Raw genomic sequence first — 12475 nt, forward strand, 5'->3', positions numbered from 1 at the left:
ATCATGAAACACACATGTGTAATGTCTTCTTGTACTATAAATAAAGACGTCCAGTTTGTCTGGGCGGCACAAGTTGCTTGGGCTACTTAGGCTAAGGCTGCCTGTGTCCGTTTCCACTCTATCTTTTTGTCTCATCTTTTCTGCTTCTTCCATAATAGCGCTAAGCCTGGGGGCGGACGCCGACAATACTGTACACGCATGATGCAGAAACCCCACTACTGGGCATTTATCCACGAGGAAACATGCTTCCACAAAGAGTCCTGTTATGAAATATGCATAGCAGTTTCATTTCCTCTATAGTCAAACACTAGAAATAAAAGAGACCATCAACTTGTGATTAGATGGATGATTTAAAGCATAAACATATAATGAGAATATTATTTAGAAATACAGTACAAAGGAATGAATTACTCACATGCACAAGGAGGTAAATGAAATGCAAAGATATTCCAACCAGAATAAGCCACATACTCCAGTGAGGCAGGAATTACACCCAGTTAGTTCACAAATAGGGCAGAGGTCCCAAGGAAGTGTCACTATGATAGGAAATGGATACACACACATATTAAGATAGAGTCACTTGGTAAGAGAGACTCACCCTGGTCAAGCTATTTTTTTTTTAGAGGTCCCTGCTATAGAGCACGTGCACTCACCAGAAAAACAGAGAGAGACAGAGAGACAGAAAGTGAGGAATCATACACACACACACACACACACACACACACACACACCCGTGGGGAATGGCCATGCTGCAATTCACTCTCCTCCATTCTTCTCTCAGGATCTTGAGTATGCATGCACATATGCTTGGCATGAGTTTAGGCCACCAGGTCTGGGACTCGAACCACGGTTGACTACATGGGGGTCCAGCGACATAGCCGTTACTCCAACTGCTGGTCCCACCCTGGTCAAGCTTTCAATAAAAATCATTCACTACTTTCACTAGAAATCAAGTATTAGCTCTCACTGCTTGCTCACACAGAGAACTGCTTATACAGAGCTGCTTACAACATGCTGGAGAAAATGCTTGCTAAGCAAATGAGCAAAAGATCTTGAGTAATAATTAACTCTTTCAGGATAAGGAGACCTCCCTGACATCTCAAAAACAATTTTCAAAGCTGCTGACGAGATTGTGGTAGGCAGTTGGCTAGAGATGAGCAGGCAGCCCTAAGATAATAGCAGAAGACACCCGTCACATCACTCACGACTTGCAGGAGTTACAGTCAGACCCACCTGGAGGACTCCTTCCTCCCACCCAGCTCTTGAACCTGGGAATGTTATCTTCCCTCCTGCCCTCCCAAATATACACACAGAAATTTACCACCAGGATGGAATGTAAACGTCCTGACTCCCACTGGAGCAGTAACCTAACTGGGCACTTCATCCGTACAGGGATGCTCACGCCATCAGAGTCCACACTGGGCATGCTGATTAGGTCATTAAACACCTCACCGGTGAGAGAAATGTGCAAGTGCAGGAAAACAACTTGAAGGCAAACGAAGAAACCCAATATTATGACAGACTTTCCCCTGCTAAATACCCATCTGCAAATCTCCAAATAAAAGGAACGCCTAGCCCTATGCCCAGTGCAGTTGTCCTCTGGAAGCTGCCCATGAGGGTGTGTTTCTTTTCTATAGCAAATCTTGACTTTTCTATTAAAATGTCTCTTTTCCTATTTTACATGTCTTTGTGGTTTTTCATCCTGCGTCTCAGGACAGGTCTCTAATCTTAGCAATCTGGACCTGAAGAACCTAGGATTTTACACAATGGTGTGCCACTCCCTCATCCCACGGCACCAGTCCCTAGAGAGGACTCACTCCCTGCAAGCACTCAGGTGGTGAACGAGCTGGCATTTCTCCTCAATGTGAGAATCAGTTTTTCTGTAAGCTGCTTCTCTCCTCGCATGTAAGGTCAGCTTCTCAGAGACGGCACAAACCTAAGTAAAAACGAGAAGCCTGAACAAAGCCCCTCGGACCCAGCTAATAGCCTCTCGCTGCAGTTTTTCATTAGCAGCCCTTTTTCTGGGACCCACGCTCTGCTTAGGAGCTCTGTTCTTTCCCTTTTCGATAAACTCCACTTTACTATCCCTTCCTTTAATTCTTTGTGAGTGTGAGACAAAGTATCGGGTTTATTGTTCTTTCTGTATTGGGTGGGTCCCTGCACCCCAATTACCCGCATCAATAGGAATTCCATTCCCAGTACAAACAATTTTTGGAAAGGAAAAACTCTATTGACATAAAGGAAATTCGTAGAGGCCAGGGTCAGGAAGGAAAGGGACAACAAAGGAAACAAAAACATTTGGGAGGCAAATTAAAATGCTCCACATTGAGATGTGGTGGTGTTTACTCAACTGGTTCATGTTCCTCTTGTCATGAATAAGACAATTGTCTACTTTCTGCACTCTCAAATCTGTCCGCTCCTATCTTCAATCTAAAATCAGCACTGACAGTGACAGTTTCTATTTGTACAGGAAGAGTTTCCTTTGATTGGCTCATTTTCCTATTCCACGTAGATGCTGGCTCAGTACTTTCTGTGTGCTATGCACGTAAGTAACGTTCTAGTCCTCGCTGATTGACCTGAATCCATTCCCACATTTGCCACGATCGCTGGAGAGCTACATGACGGTAGAAACGGCATCTGCAAACGCCAGCCATGTAAGTTTTATTGAATGACTGAGAAGAAAGGAATGGAAAAACTAGAAGACAAACTAAAAATATTGACTCCTGATAGTGGAAGTCTACTCCAGTGAGATGGGAGGACTTCCACAATTTCTGTAAAGCTGTGGAAGGTGAATGAGAGCAGAAGAGGGCATAGTCTTATGTGTAAGAAGGTATTTGGAGTAAATCCTCTGATATATGCATTGTATTTCAAAAAATATATTTTTAAGTGCTCTTCTACCCCAAAAAAGATAAGTTGCTTAAAGCAGCTTTGTCCAGAATAGAAAGCAAATGTTAAAGCTTATTGGTGAAGTTGCTTTCCCACACAGCTGAGAAAAACCTGCAGATTGCTGTGGTGGGGTGCCGTGTGCGCTGTGTATCTGTGAGGTTCAACAGAGGCACGATGTTCATTGCTGGCTATGTGACTGAACCCCTCTCTGGTGGTTCTGCTCATTACTGAAAGTGGGGTAACAAAGTTTCCAACAATTATTGTGAAACTCTTCATTTCCTCAAATTTTCTCAATGTTTGCTTCATGTATTTTGAAGCTTTGATATTTGGAACATTTAAGTTTATAATTTTGAAGGATTTATTTTTAAGACATACACTGGCAGTTTGGTCAAGAGCCCATTCTATTCATCCCTATACTTTTTCTCCCCCAAATCCTAGGATTTGTGATTACAGCCTTAGAAAAGTTGCCTTTTCCTAGTGCTAGTTCTTCCATAGGTTTCAATATTGAATTCTTCACCAGAATTCTTTTCTTCTTTGTCCTTTCTAAGAAATCTTTGCTTATCCGCATAATTGTGAGCAACTTATACTGAGCTTTCTAAAAAATTTCAAGTTTTTTTTTTTGGGAACCAGCAGTTAGCGTAATGGCTATGTCGCTGGACTCCCACGTAGTCGACTGCGGTTCGCGTCCCGGACCCGGTGGCTTAAAACTCACGCCAGGCGCGTGTGCGGGTGTGCCCAAGATCCCGAGAGGAGAATAGAGGAGAAGGGATTGCAGCGTGACCATCCCCCCTGGGGGGTGATTTCTCGCTTTCTGTCTCTATGTCTCTCTCTGTCTGGCGAGCACACGCGCCCTATAGCGAAAACCTCTCCCCCCCCCAAAAAAATTCAAGTTTTAGATTTTTATGTTTAAGGCTATATTACATCTCAAATTTTGTAAGCTGATGTGTGAAATGGCTAAAGTTGTTTTTTTCCCTAATTATTTCAATACCACTTGTTGAAAAACTTGGCATCATCCATTACATTGTGTTCTCACCCTTCTCCAATATTACTGTCTGTGTGTTTCCATTTCTGGACTCTGTCTTGTTCCATTGACTATATGCCCATCTTCCCTCTCAAAGCATATTGTCTTCATTACTAGAGCATCATATTAAATCTTAAATTTTTCTTTTAAGTGTCCCAAATTTGTGCATTGGTTTTTATCTTTTCCTTTTCCTTGTACTTTACTTTTCCCTAATCTTGAAAACAAAAATCAAAAGGCGAGTATCCATTATGGACGTTTGTTATTATCATAGCCCTTGTGACGATCTGCAGGATTTCCATCCCACCATTCCACACTTCAGTCTTCTTCCCACCTTTCAAGTAACTTGGCCTTTCTTCTCTGTTTCCCCAGTTCTAAATGATCTGCCCATCCATTCTCCCCATCTGGACAGCAATAGCAATTATTTAACGTGTTTTACTTGCACTTTATAATGCCTTTGTATTTTTTATACTCTAGGATATGGATATTTTAAATGTTAATTTCTTTACTGATCACTATAAAAGAGAAATATATGACTTATACATACCCTGTCAGGGTTTCTTCTGAATTTAACAAGTGTTCATTTCATTTGTAGGTCTTCTCAGGAATCCAAAAACGTGGAAGTTTTTTATTTGGTTACTAGCTGTAGTCATCATTACAATAGTAGGTGAGTGACTTAACACATTAACTTGTTTTTTCATTTGATAACTTCTCCACCATATCACTTTTAGCTAATTTTTAAAAAAATTATAAAGATAAAATTCACAAAATCTATGACAGAAAAGTGCATGCTGAAATGTGCATCCCAAACATTACAAGTTTGGGAAACTACTTTTTAAAAATTTTATGGTTTCTTATTCATATTTAATTGATGTACGTCTCTAAAGTATGCAATATGTGGACAACACATGGGAAACACTTGAAGAAAATGGAGTAAGTAAAGATTTCTTAATTAAGAGCTTTAAAGCACAGGAAATAGTTCCATAAATAGACCAATGGGACTACACTAAGCTAAGAAGCTTCTGCAAAGCAAGGGCAACAATAATAGAATGAAGAGACAGCCCCCAGAACGGGAGAAAACTCGCTAAATGTCTACGGCTCTTCGCATCTGACAGGTCCAAACATTTATATGGCAAGTTTAATCATGGATCTCTCAGCTCTGGAGTAAGGTTTCTGTCAATTCAACAGGTTTTTACCGTATTCTTTGCCTCTCTCAAAATTTGTATCAAATCAGAATAGAATCATGTCCATGACTTAACAGTTCTTGATGCTGTGTAAAATAATCTTAAATTCTCAGAGGACCACAGATATAAACAGCAATGGAGGGTCAGCCACTTGCCTAGAGGTTAAGGCAGCTGGATCCCACATGGCCAAATATGTGATTCAAGTCTTAGACTCAGAAAGTTGAGAAACACATTGGGTACATATGCAGGCATGACCAAAATTCCTAAAGGAGGGGAAATAAAGAATAAGGGATTGGGAACCAGCAGTTAGCGTAATGGCTATGTCGCTGGACTCCCACGTAGTCGACCGCAGTTCGCATCCCGGACCTGGTGGCTTAAAACGCATGCCGGGTGCGTGTGCGTGCGTGCCCAAGATCCCGAGAGGAGAATGGAGGAGAAGGGATTGTGGCGTGACCATCCCCCCTGGGGGGTGATTTCTTGCTTTCTGTGTCTATGTCTCTTTCCGTCTGTCTGGCGAGCACACGCGCCCTATAGTGAAAACCTCTCAAAAAAAAAAAAAAAAAAAGAATAAGGGATTGGGGTGTGATCTTCCTCCATGGGGATGATTTCTTTCTCTGTCTCTCTTTGTGAGCACAGAGCTCTCTGGCAAAATACAAAACAGCAATGGCTATTTTTTTGTCACTAATAATACTGTGTACAGAGTTGGTAAATACACTATATTCTATTGTTTATATTTAATTCTCACAAGCGTGTCAAAGCAGATGTAATGAAGATATCCATTTACAGACAAAGATAGACCAGACAGAGTCAGTTAAGTTGCTTCTCACGAATCGTAAATTCCAGAGCCAGGAGCAAACCCTTTGTCTTTCTAATTCTAATATATGATAGATCTAACCATCATGCAGAAGTATTTCTGTAAATGTAGGGGTTTTTTTCTACTCTGATTGCTTTTTAATTAGGAGCAAGTTATGTTAGTAATAGTTTTCTATGAGTATTTGTTCTCTGGGAGAAGGCAAATTTTTTCCTCTACTCTCAAGAGTTTTTCTGTTGAGCTTGAGTATTAAATTAAGATATAAACATGAAAAAATTCTATTTGATACAAATTTAATTTACTTAGTACAAGTTTTACATAGCATAGCAGGCTTCAAGGGAAATGAAGACCCAAAGATGGAGTTAGAATTGAATATTTATACACTGAATTGAGCAGATGAGAAAATTTCTTACCAGCTCATCCAAGTTTAGAATTACCAGCAATTGTGCCTGTAGCTTTGTGCAATGTGATGACTCTCCTTCCAAGTTTTAGAAGAAGTTGAAAACCAGTAACATTGCCCTTTGTTCAACACCCAGCCATTTGGGCACATGTAATTACTCCCTAAAGAAATAAATATGTGCGAAAAGTTCATCTTGTTAGTCAAAAAGTGTGCATAGTGTCAAATGTGATTATTTAGAAAATAGATGTGGCCAACTCACTCTGTTATTAAATATCACCTCTGCTAACAACAAAAAAAAGAAACTGAATCACTAATCTGTGTATTTCTTGGAGCTGAAGGAAGGTTGTAGACAACGGTATGAGGGATAATAAAACTTGTGAATTTTGAGCCCTACAATTACAGTTGTCAAGTTATAATGTTTTTGATAGTTAATCACTACTGGAAAGAATTAAAGCTTGTCATTTAGACCCCTCCACTATGGGGTCTGATTCTATTTATTTATTTATGCTATAGGACATGTATGCTCATGAGAGAGAGAGAAAGTGAGAAATCACGCCCTGCCCTAAGTGGATGACCGCACTGCAATCCCTTCTCCTCCATTCTCCTCTCGATTTTGGAAACGCACATACACACACCCAGCCTTATTTTTAAGCCACCAGGGCTTGTATTTGAACTGTGTAGTCAACCGTGTAGGATCCAGTGTTTGAACTTCTATGTCACCTGCTGATCCTCCCTTTTCCCTTTTTTAAAAAAAATTTATTCTCACACTGCATTTCATTTTTTGATAATTTCTGGTTTACATATAGTCTTTGTACATCTTTGTGGGTACAGTATAGTTTTTTTTAATACACAGTATTAATAATATAATCAAAGATACAAACATTTTTATTATCTTCAACCTTTCACATTTTGTTATATTGTGCACATTTGACATTCATTCTCCTGGCTTTGTGGGAAGCACATATTGAATTGCCAACGGCAGTTTTTACTCGACTGTTACGCAGTCCCATAACCTACTTCTCTTCTTTATATGCCTTCTTGGGTCTGTTCATCAATTTCTCCCGAGCAGCCCCACACAGCTTCTAGTATCTGCTATTGCTTCTGCTACTTCTCTGCTTTCAAGTCCTACGCTATTTTAGTTTGTCAATTGTGAACCTAAAACTTTTGCAAAGTAGAATCATATTTCCAGCTAAGACAAAAGAAAGGACAGCAGCAGATATGAGTTGAAGAAAGGTTTCATGGCTTAAATTTCAACACATGAAACTTTACGTATACCGTAACTCATTAATACAGTGACAGGAAAGGTGTTGCCGTGGCAAAAATGTAATTTTACAGAAATATTTGAAAAGATTCAGGGTAGCTCAATTCTAATTTTAAGCACAGGCGTATGCTAAATGGCATAAACTTACCTCCAGTATACTTTCCAATTTATTATTTGAAAGGGTGATTTATTCACTAAAATTAGTGAAATGGTGTCATCTGGACTGAAATGCCATTGCTTGTAAACAATGAGGTATCAGTGAATAAACTGCAGAACTTCAAACCACATCAAAAATGCTCTCAGTGACCAGTGTAAGATGGTATAAGATGTGGACACTAATTATACAAAAGAGTGACTGTAGTTGAGTTGGCCTTAAGTGTCACCTTCTATATCGAAGAAGAAATACCCAATAAAGATGAAGAAAAACACTTACTGAGCAGCACTTTGTGTTCTTTGCTCTCTAAGACACTTCATAATCACAACAAAACCAGGTTGCCATCCTTGTGGGCTAGGTGGATTGTAAGCACCTAACAAGTATGTAGTTGGGTTTTTTTTATTTATTTATTTATTTATTTATTTATTTATTTATGAGAGTGAGAAATTTATTTATTTATTTATTTTTTTATGAGAGTGAGATTTTTGCTATAGCATACATGCACATCCTGGAGAGACAGAAAAAGAGAAAATAAGAAATCATGCCTCTCTCTCCTCCAGGGGTGATAGGAGCACTGCAATCCCTTCTCCTCCATTCTCCTCTCAGGATTTTGGGCACACATACATGTGTGCCTGGCATGATTTTCTAGCTGCTGGGTCTGGGACTCGAACTGCATTCAGTCATGTGGGAGTCCAGTGCCTTAACCACTACACTACTTGCTGGCCCCCATATATAGGGATTTTAAAACAACTTTATGAACTAAAAGAACACATTAAATAACACAATGGAGAGGGACCAGCAAAATGGCATAATGGTTATGTCACTGAACTCCTGCATGGCCGACCTCAGTTCAAGTCCCAGACCTGAGACTTGAAACTCATGCCAGGTGCATGTGTGTGTGTGTGCCTAAAATCCTGAGAGGAGAATGGAGGAGAGACTGCGGCATGGCCACACCCCCTTCCCCCCCTCCTCCCATGTAGTCGACCACAGTTCGAGTACCACACCTGGTGACTTAAACTCATACCAGGCATGTGTTCGTGCGTGCCCAGGATCCCGAAAGGAGAGTGGAGGAGAAGGGATTGTGGCGTGGCGACATAGCCATTACACCAACTGCTGGTCCCTACTCATTTTATTTTTTTAGAATGAAACTGTAACTGTCAGCTTTTCAATAACATAGATGAGAATGACTCCAGTACTTCCAAAATTGAACTAACACCATCTGCTGCAGAAATGAGTCAGACTTTTCTGACAACTCAATATCTACCAAATGCAGTTGTGATCTTTTTTTTTTTTTTCCTATTTGCCCTAGGTGTGTACAGTCACCTGAGAGAGACAGAAGGCAAGAGAAGGAAAGTGAGAAAGCATACCCCCACACACACACCATGAGGCATGGCTATGCCACAATCTCTTCTCCTCCATGTCTCCTTTCAGGATTTTGGGAATGCATGCATACTTGCCCAGAGTGTTTTCCAAGTCACCAGGTCTGAGACTCAAGTCACACAGTCAGCCATGTGGGATCCAGCCATCTTAATCGTCATGCCATGGACTGCCCCATAATTGTAATCTTTGCTCTGATTCTGATTTTAAGAAACCAGGTGAAGGAGCCAGCAGTTGGCGTAATGGCTATGTCACTGGACTCCCATATAGTCGATCATGGTTCGAGTCCCGGACCCAATGGCTTAAACTCATGCTGGGTGTGTATACGTGCTTGCCCAAGATCCTGAGAGGAGAATGGAGGAGAAGGGATTGTGGCATGGTTATCCTCCCTGGGGGGTGATTTCTCACTTTCTGTCTCTCTCTGCTGTCTGACTGGCAAGCACACACACCCTATAGCAAAAACCTCTTCAAAAAAAAAAAAGATCTTAAGAAACCAGGTGAAAAGGGGGAAAAAGACATTTTAATGCTGATGGTATCGTAGACAGTGTGAAGCTGGCCTTGTAGTCTTGTGGCTAAGAGACAAGGATCCCCTGTGGATTATCATGGTTCAAATCTTAACTCTGAAAGCTTGAAAAACTGTTAGTGCTCAAAATCCCAACAGGGTGGAGAAATGGATGGGAGAGATTGCAGCATGACCATGCCTCACTGAGGGGTGCTTTTTCCCTTTCCCTGTCTCTCTGTCTTCCTGTCGAGCTCACACAGCCTCTGGAAATTAAAAAAAAAAAAAAAGGAATTATTGCTCATTTTGATAAGAATTGTGTAGGCAGACTTTCTGAAACAGCCCCAAGATTCCAGCTTCCTGGTATAATTGAACTGCATAATTCCTTCTCAACTGAGAATACCACAATGGTTAATTGAATTATATGACAAGATTGGTGGATTATGAGGATAAAAGAAGGGTCCTTAAAGAATGATTCTGAGTTAAAGACAGTTTATCAGGTGGGCTTGACTAAATCAGGTTCAAGTCCTGAAAAGGGGGAATAGGTATTTCCTGGAAAGGGAGAACACTGGTTGCCTTTGGAGAACCATCTACGTGAGTCACTCTCTCACGCCTTCTCACGAGAACCTTCTGTCTTGACAGGGTATAAGAGAGTGACTCAGGACAAGAAAATGCAGAGGCCTCTAGCAGTTTAGAGTAGTCCTGGCTGACAGCCAACAAGAACGCAGTGACCTCAGTTCCACAGCCGCAAGCTACTGAACTGTATCAATAACTGTATGAACTTGGGTGAGGAATCTCAGCTCCATAAAAAAAGAAATCACATCTTTGTGAGACTCTAAGCAGAGAACCTAGTTAGCCTGTAGGTAGACTCCTGTGGAGACGGTTAGGTAATAAATACACCATGTGGGCTAGAAGATGGTGTGGTGGTTAAGGTGCTAAAGTCCTACGTGGTAAACTGTGGTTTGAGTCCCAGACCTTGTGACTTGAAATAACATTTCTGTGGTAGTTCCATGAAGGCTAAATGGCAGGTCCAGTCCCTCTCTACGCGTTCAATCTGGTGGAGGTTCTATATCCGATTGTTTATTGCCAAGGAACTACACAAAGCCCTCAAGGAACATGGCCAGACAGATTCCTGACCCTCTGAGGGGACTCACCCTTTTGTCAGTTTGTGACACCATTCCTGGGGGGGGCGGGGGCAAAGGCTGATAGAGGCAGATAGGCAGAGTGATGAATGTCAGGTTGTAGATTTTTCCCCAGGAAGTTAGGGCACAAATTTCTACCAACTGTGATGCACACTTATAGATAGGTTGCAAAAATCTTTGCAAAGGTACCTACAGACTGTAGATGTGGCCCAGGTGTTGTTGAAGCAACTGGGCTTTAAAAATGCTAATGTGGATTATAAGAGGTGTTGAAGGAAATTTATAGCCTGTGGTGACCTTGTAGCTCAGCCTCTGTAGCAACATAACAATTTTTAATGACCTTGTAGCCCTGATAACAGCCTAACAACTCTATTTAGTGCTGACAGACACTTAGTTAACCCTTTCTCATCCCTAGGGTGCTCAGGACTTTCTGTTCATGGGCAGTTGCTTTGGGGTTTCTGTTTCTGCCTTCTAAAGGTTTTATCAAATGATTAAAATCTTAAACTGTTATCAATAAGAATTTTTTGTTCTATTTTGGACAACTTTTTTTGTTCTATTTTGGACAACTTGTTGAACAGTTTTTGTTTGTTTGTAAAATATGCATCAATGTATAAAACAAACTCTTACAATTTATGTAAAACAAAAAAAAGGGGGGAAGCTGGGCTCCCTCCCACATGTGCTGCCAAATTACTGTACCTAACCATGTTCAAATTAAATCATTTAAATTTGACTTTTGACTTAAAATCGCACTAACACAGCACCTCCTGGCAACATTTATCATCTACTTGAAAGCTTCTTCCAACCAGTAATCTCCCGAGCTTTCTAGGAAGCACAGGCTTTTGATAACTGGAGAGGTCAAGGATATTTGGGATATGATGGGAAAACCCCAGTCCAAGTCTTCCAAGCCTACTGTACTAGACTGTATGCTAATTTTAAAAAAGGGACTACACATAATCTGGTGATTATGGAGTTAAATTTAAACCAGAGAGATTAAGAGCCCTCTGTGAGATTGAATGGCCCTCTTTTAAAGTGGGATGGCCACTGGAGGAAACTTTACTGTGTGGGCTATATTGGCATTCCAGGCCATCCTGGCCAGTTTGCCTATGCTGACTCCTGACTACAGATAGCCCAAGTCATTCTACCCTGGATGTGAATCTGCATAAGAGGGAAAAACCAATGCACTGTTTTGGCCACTCATGCCATGCCACCTGCGCCTGCCTCTGACCAAAAAAAACTCCCAACTCCAATCCTGTAGGGCTCCGAAAAAGAGAAGCTATTAGCAGGTCCACCTCCATATGTCTCCACCGAGCCCACAATCAAAACCCTGCCTCCATCTGTTTCTCTAGAGACTGAAGAACAGCCTGAGGACCCAGTGTCAACTCTGCCAGCTCAGGGGGAAGGCCTCCAACTGTCCCAATCCCATGCCCAGAGTCTGCCTCATCCACCATAACCCTGCAAGCTGCCCGGGGCAACCTCACTCTTCAAATGCCCCTCCAGGAGACCTGAGGACCTCCCCCCCATTCCCAAATAGTTGCAGATGGGGCTATTAAGGAAGGCAGGGCAACTTTCTACTACCAGCCCTTCACCACCACCAATTTGCTTAATCGAAACACCACACCTGCTCCTACTTGGAACAGCCCTAGGCAATAATAGATCTCATGGAGTCTTTGCGCCAAACCCACTAGCCCACCTGGGACGACTGTCGGCAACTACTCTTTTTTTTTTTTTTTTTTTTTTTGCGGTCTT

The 12475-nt window shown here is 41.4% G+C and overlaps 1 protein-coding gene and 1 long non-coding RNA gene across 3 annotated transcripts in view; one reads left to right on the plus strand and one right to left on the minus strand.

Moving 5' to 3' along the window:
- Positions 1-2398: 2398 nt before the first annotated feature.
- Positions 2399-12475, plus strand: part of LOC102492204 (C-type lectin domain family 2 member B) — a 43891-nt gene continuing 33814 nt past the window's right edge. The window contains exons 1-2 of one of the 2 annotated variants that reach the window (XM_027776547.1): positions 2399-2654; positions 4500-4571. The gene's annotated coding sequence lies outside the window, so the exon portion shown is untranslated. The remainder of the gene's footprint in view (positions 2655-4499; positions 4572-12475) is intronic. The other variant, XM_027776554.1, reaches the window with a different exon arrangement.
- LOC114010007 (uncharacterized) overlaps positions 4545-12475 on the minus strand; it is a 16221-nt gene continuing 8290 nt past the window's right edge. The window contains exons 2-3 of the long non-coding RNA XR_003551402.1: positions 6313-6460; positions 4545-4635 (exon numbers count right to left, since the gene is read on the minus strand). This is a non-coding gene — a long non-coding RNA (uncharacterized LOC114010007). The remainder of the gene's footprint in view (positions 4636-6312; positions 6461-12475) is intronic.

The sequence above is a fragment of the Tupaia chinensis genome, unplaced genomic scaffold, assembly GCF_000334495.1.
Source record: "Tupaia chinensis unplaced genomic scaffold, TupChi_1.0 Scaffold000058_1, whole genome shotgun sequence".
In the NCBI taxonomy this organism is placed as follows: Eukaryota; Metazoa; Chordata; class Mammalia; order Scandentia; family Tupaiidae; genus Tupaia; species Tupaia belangeri.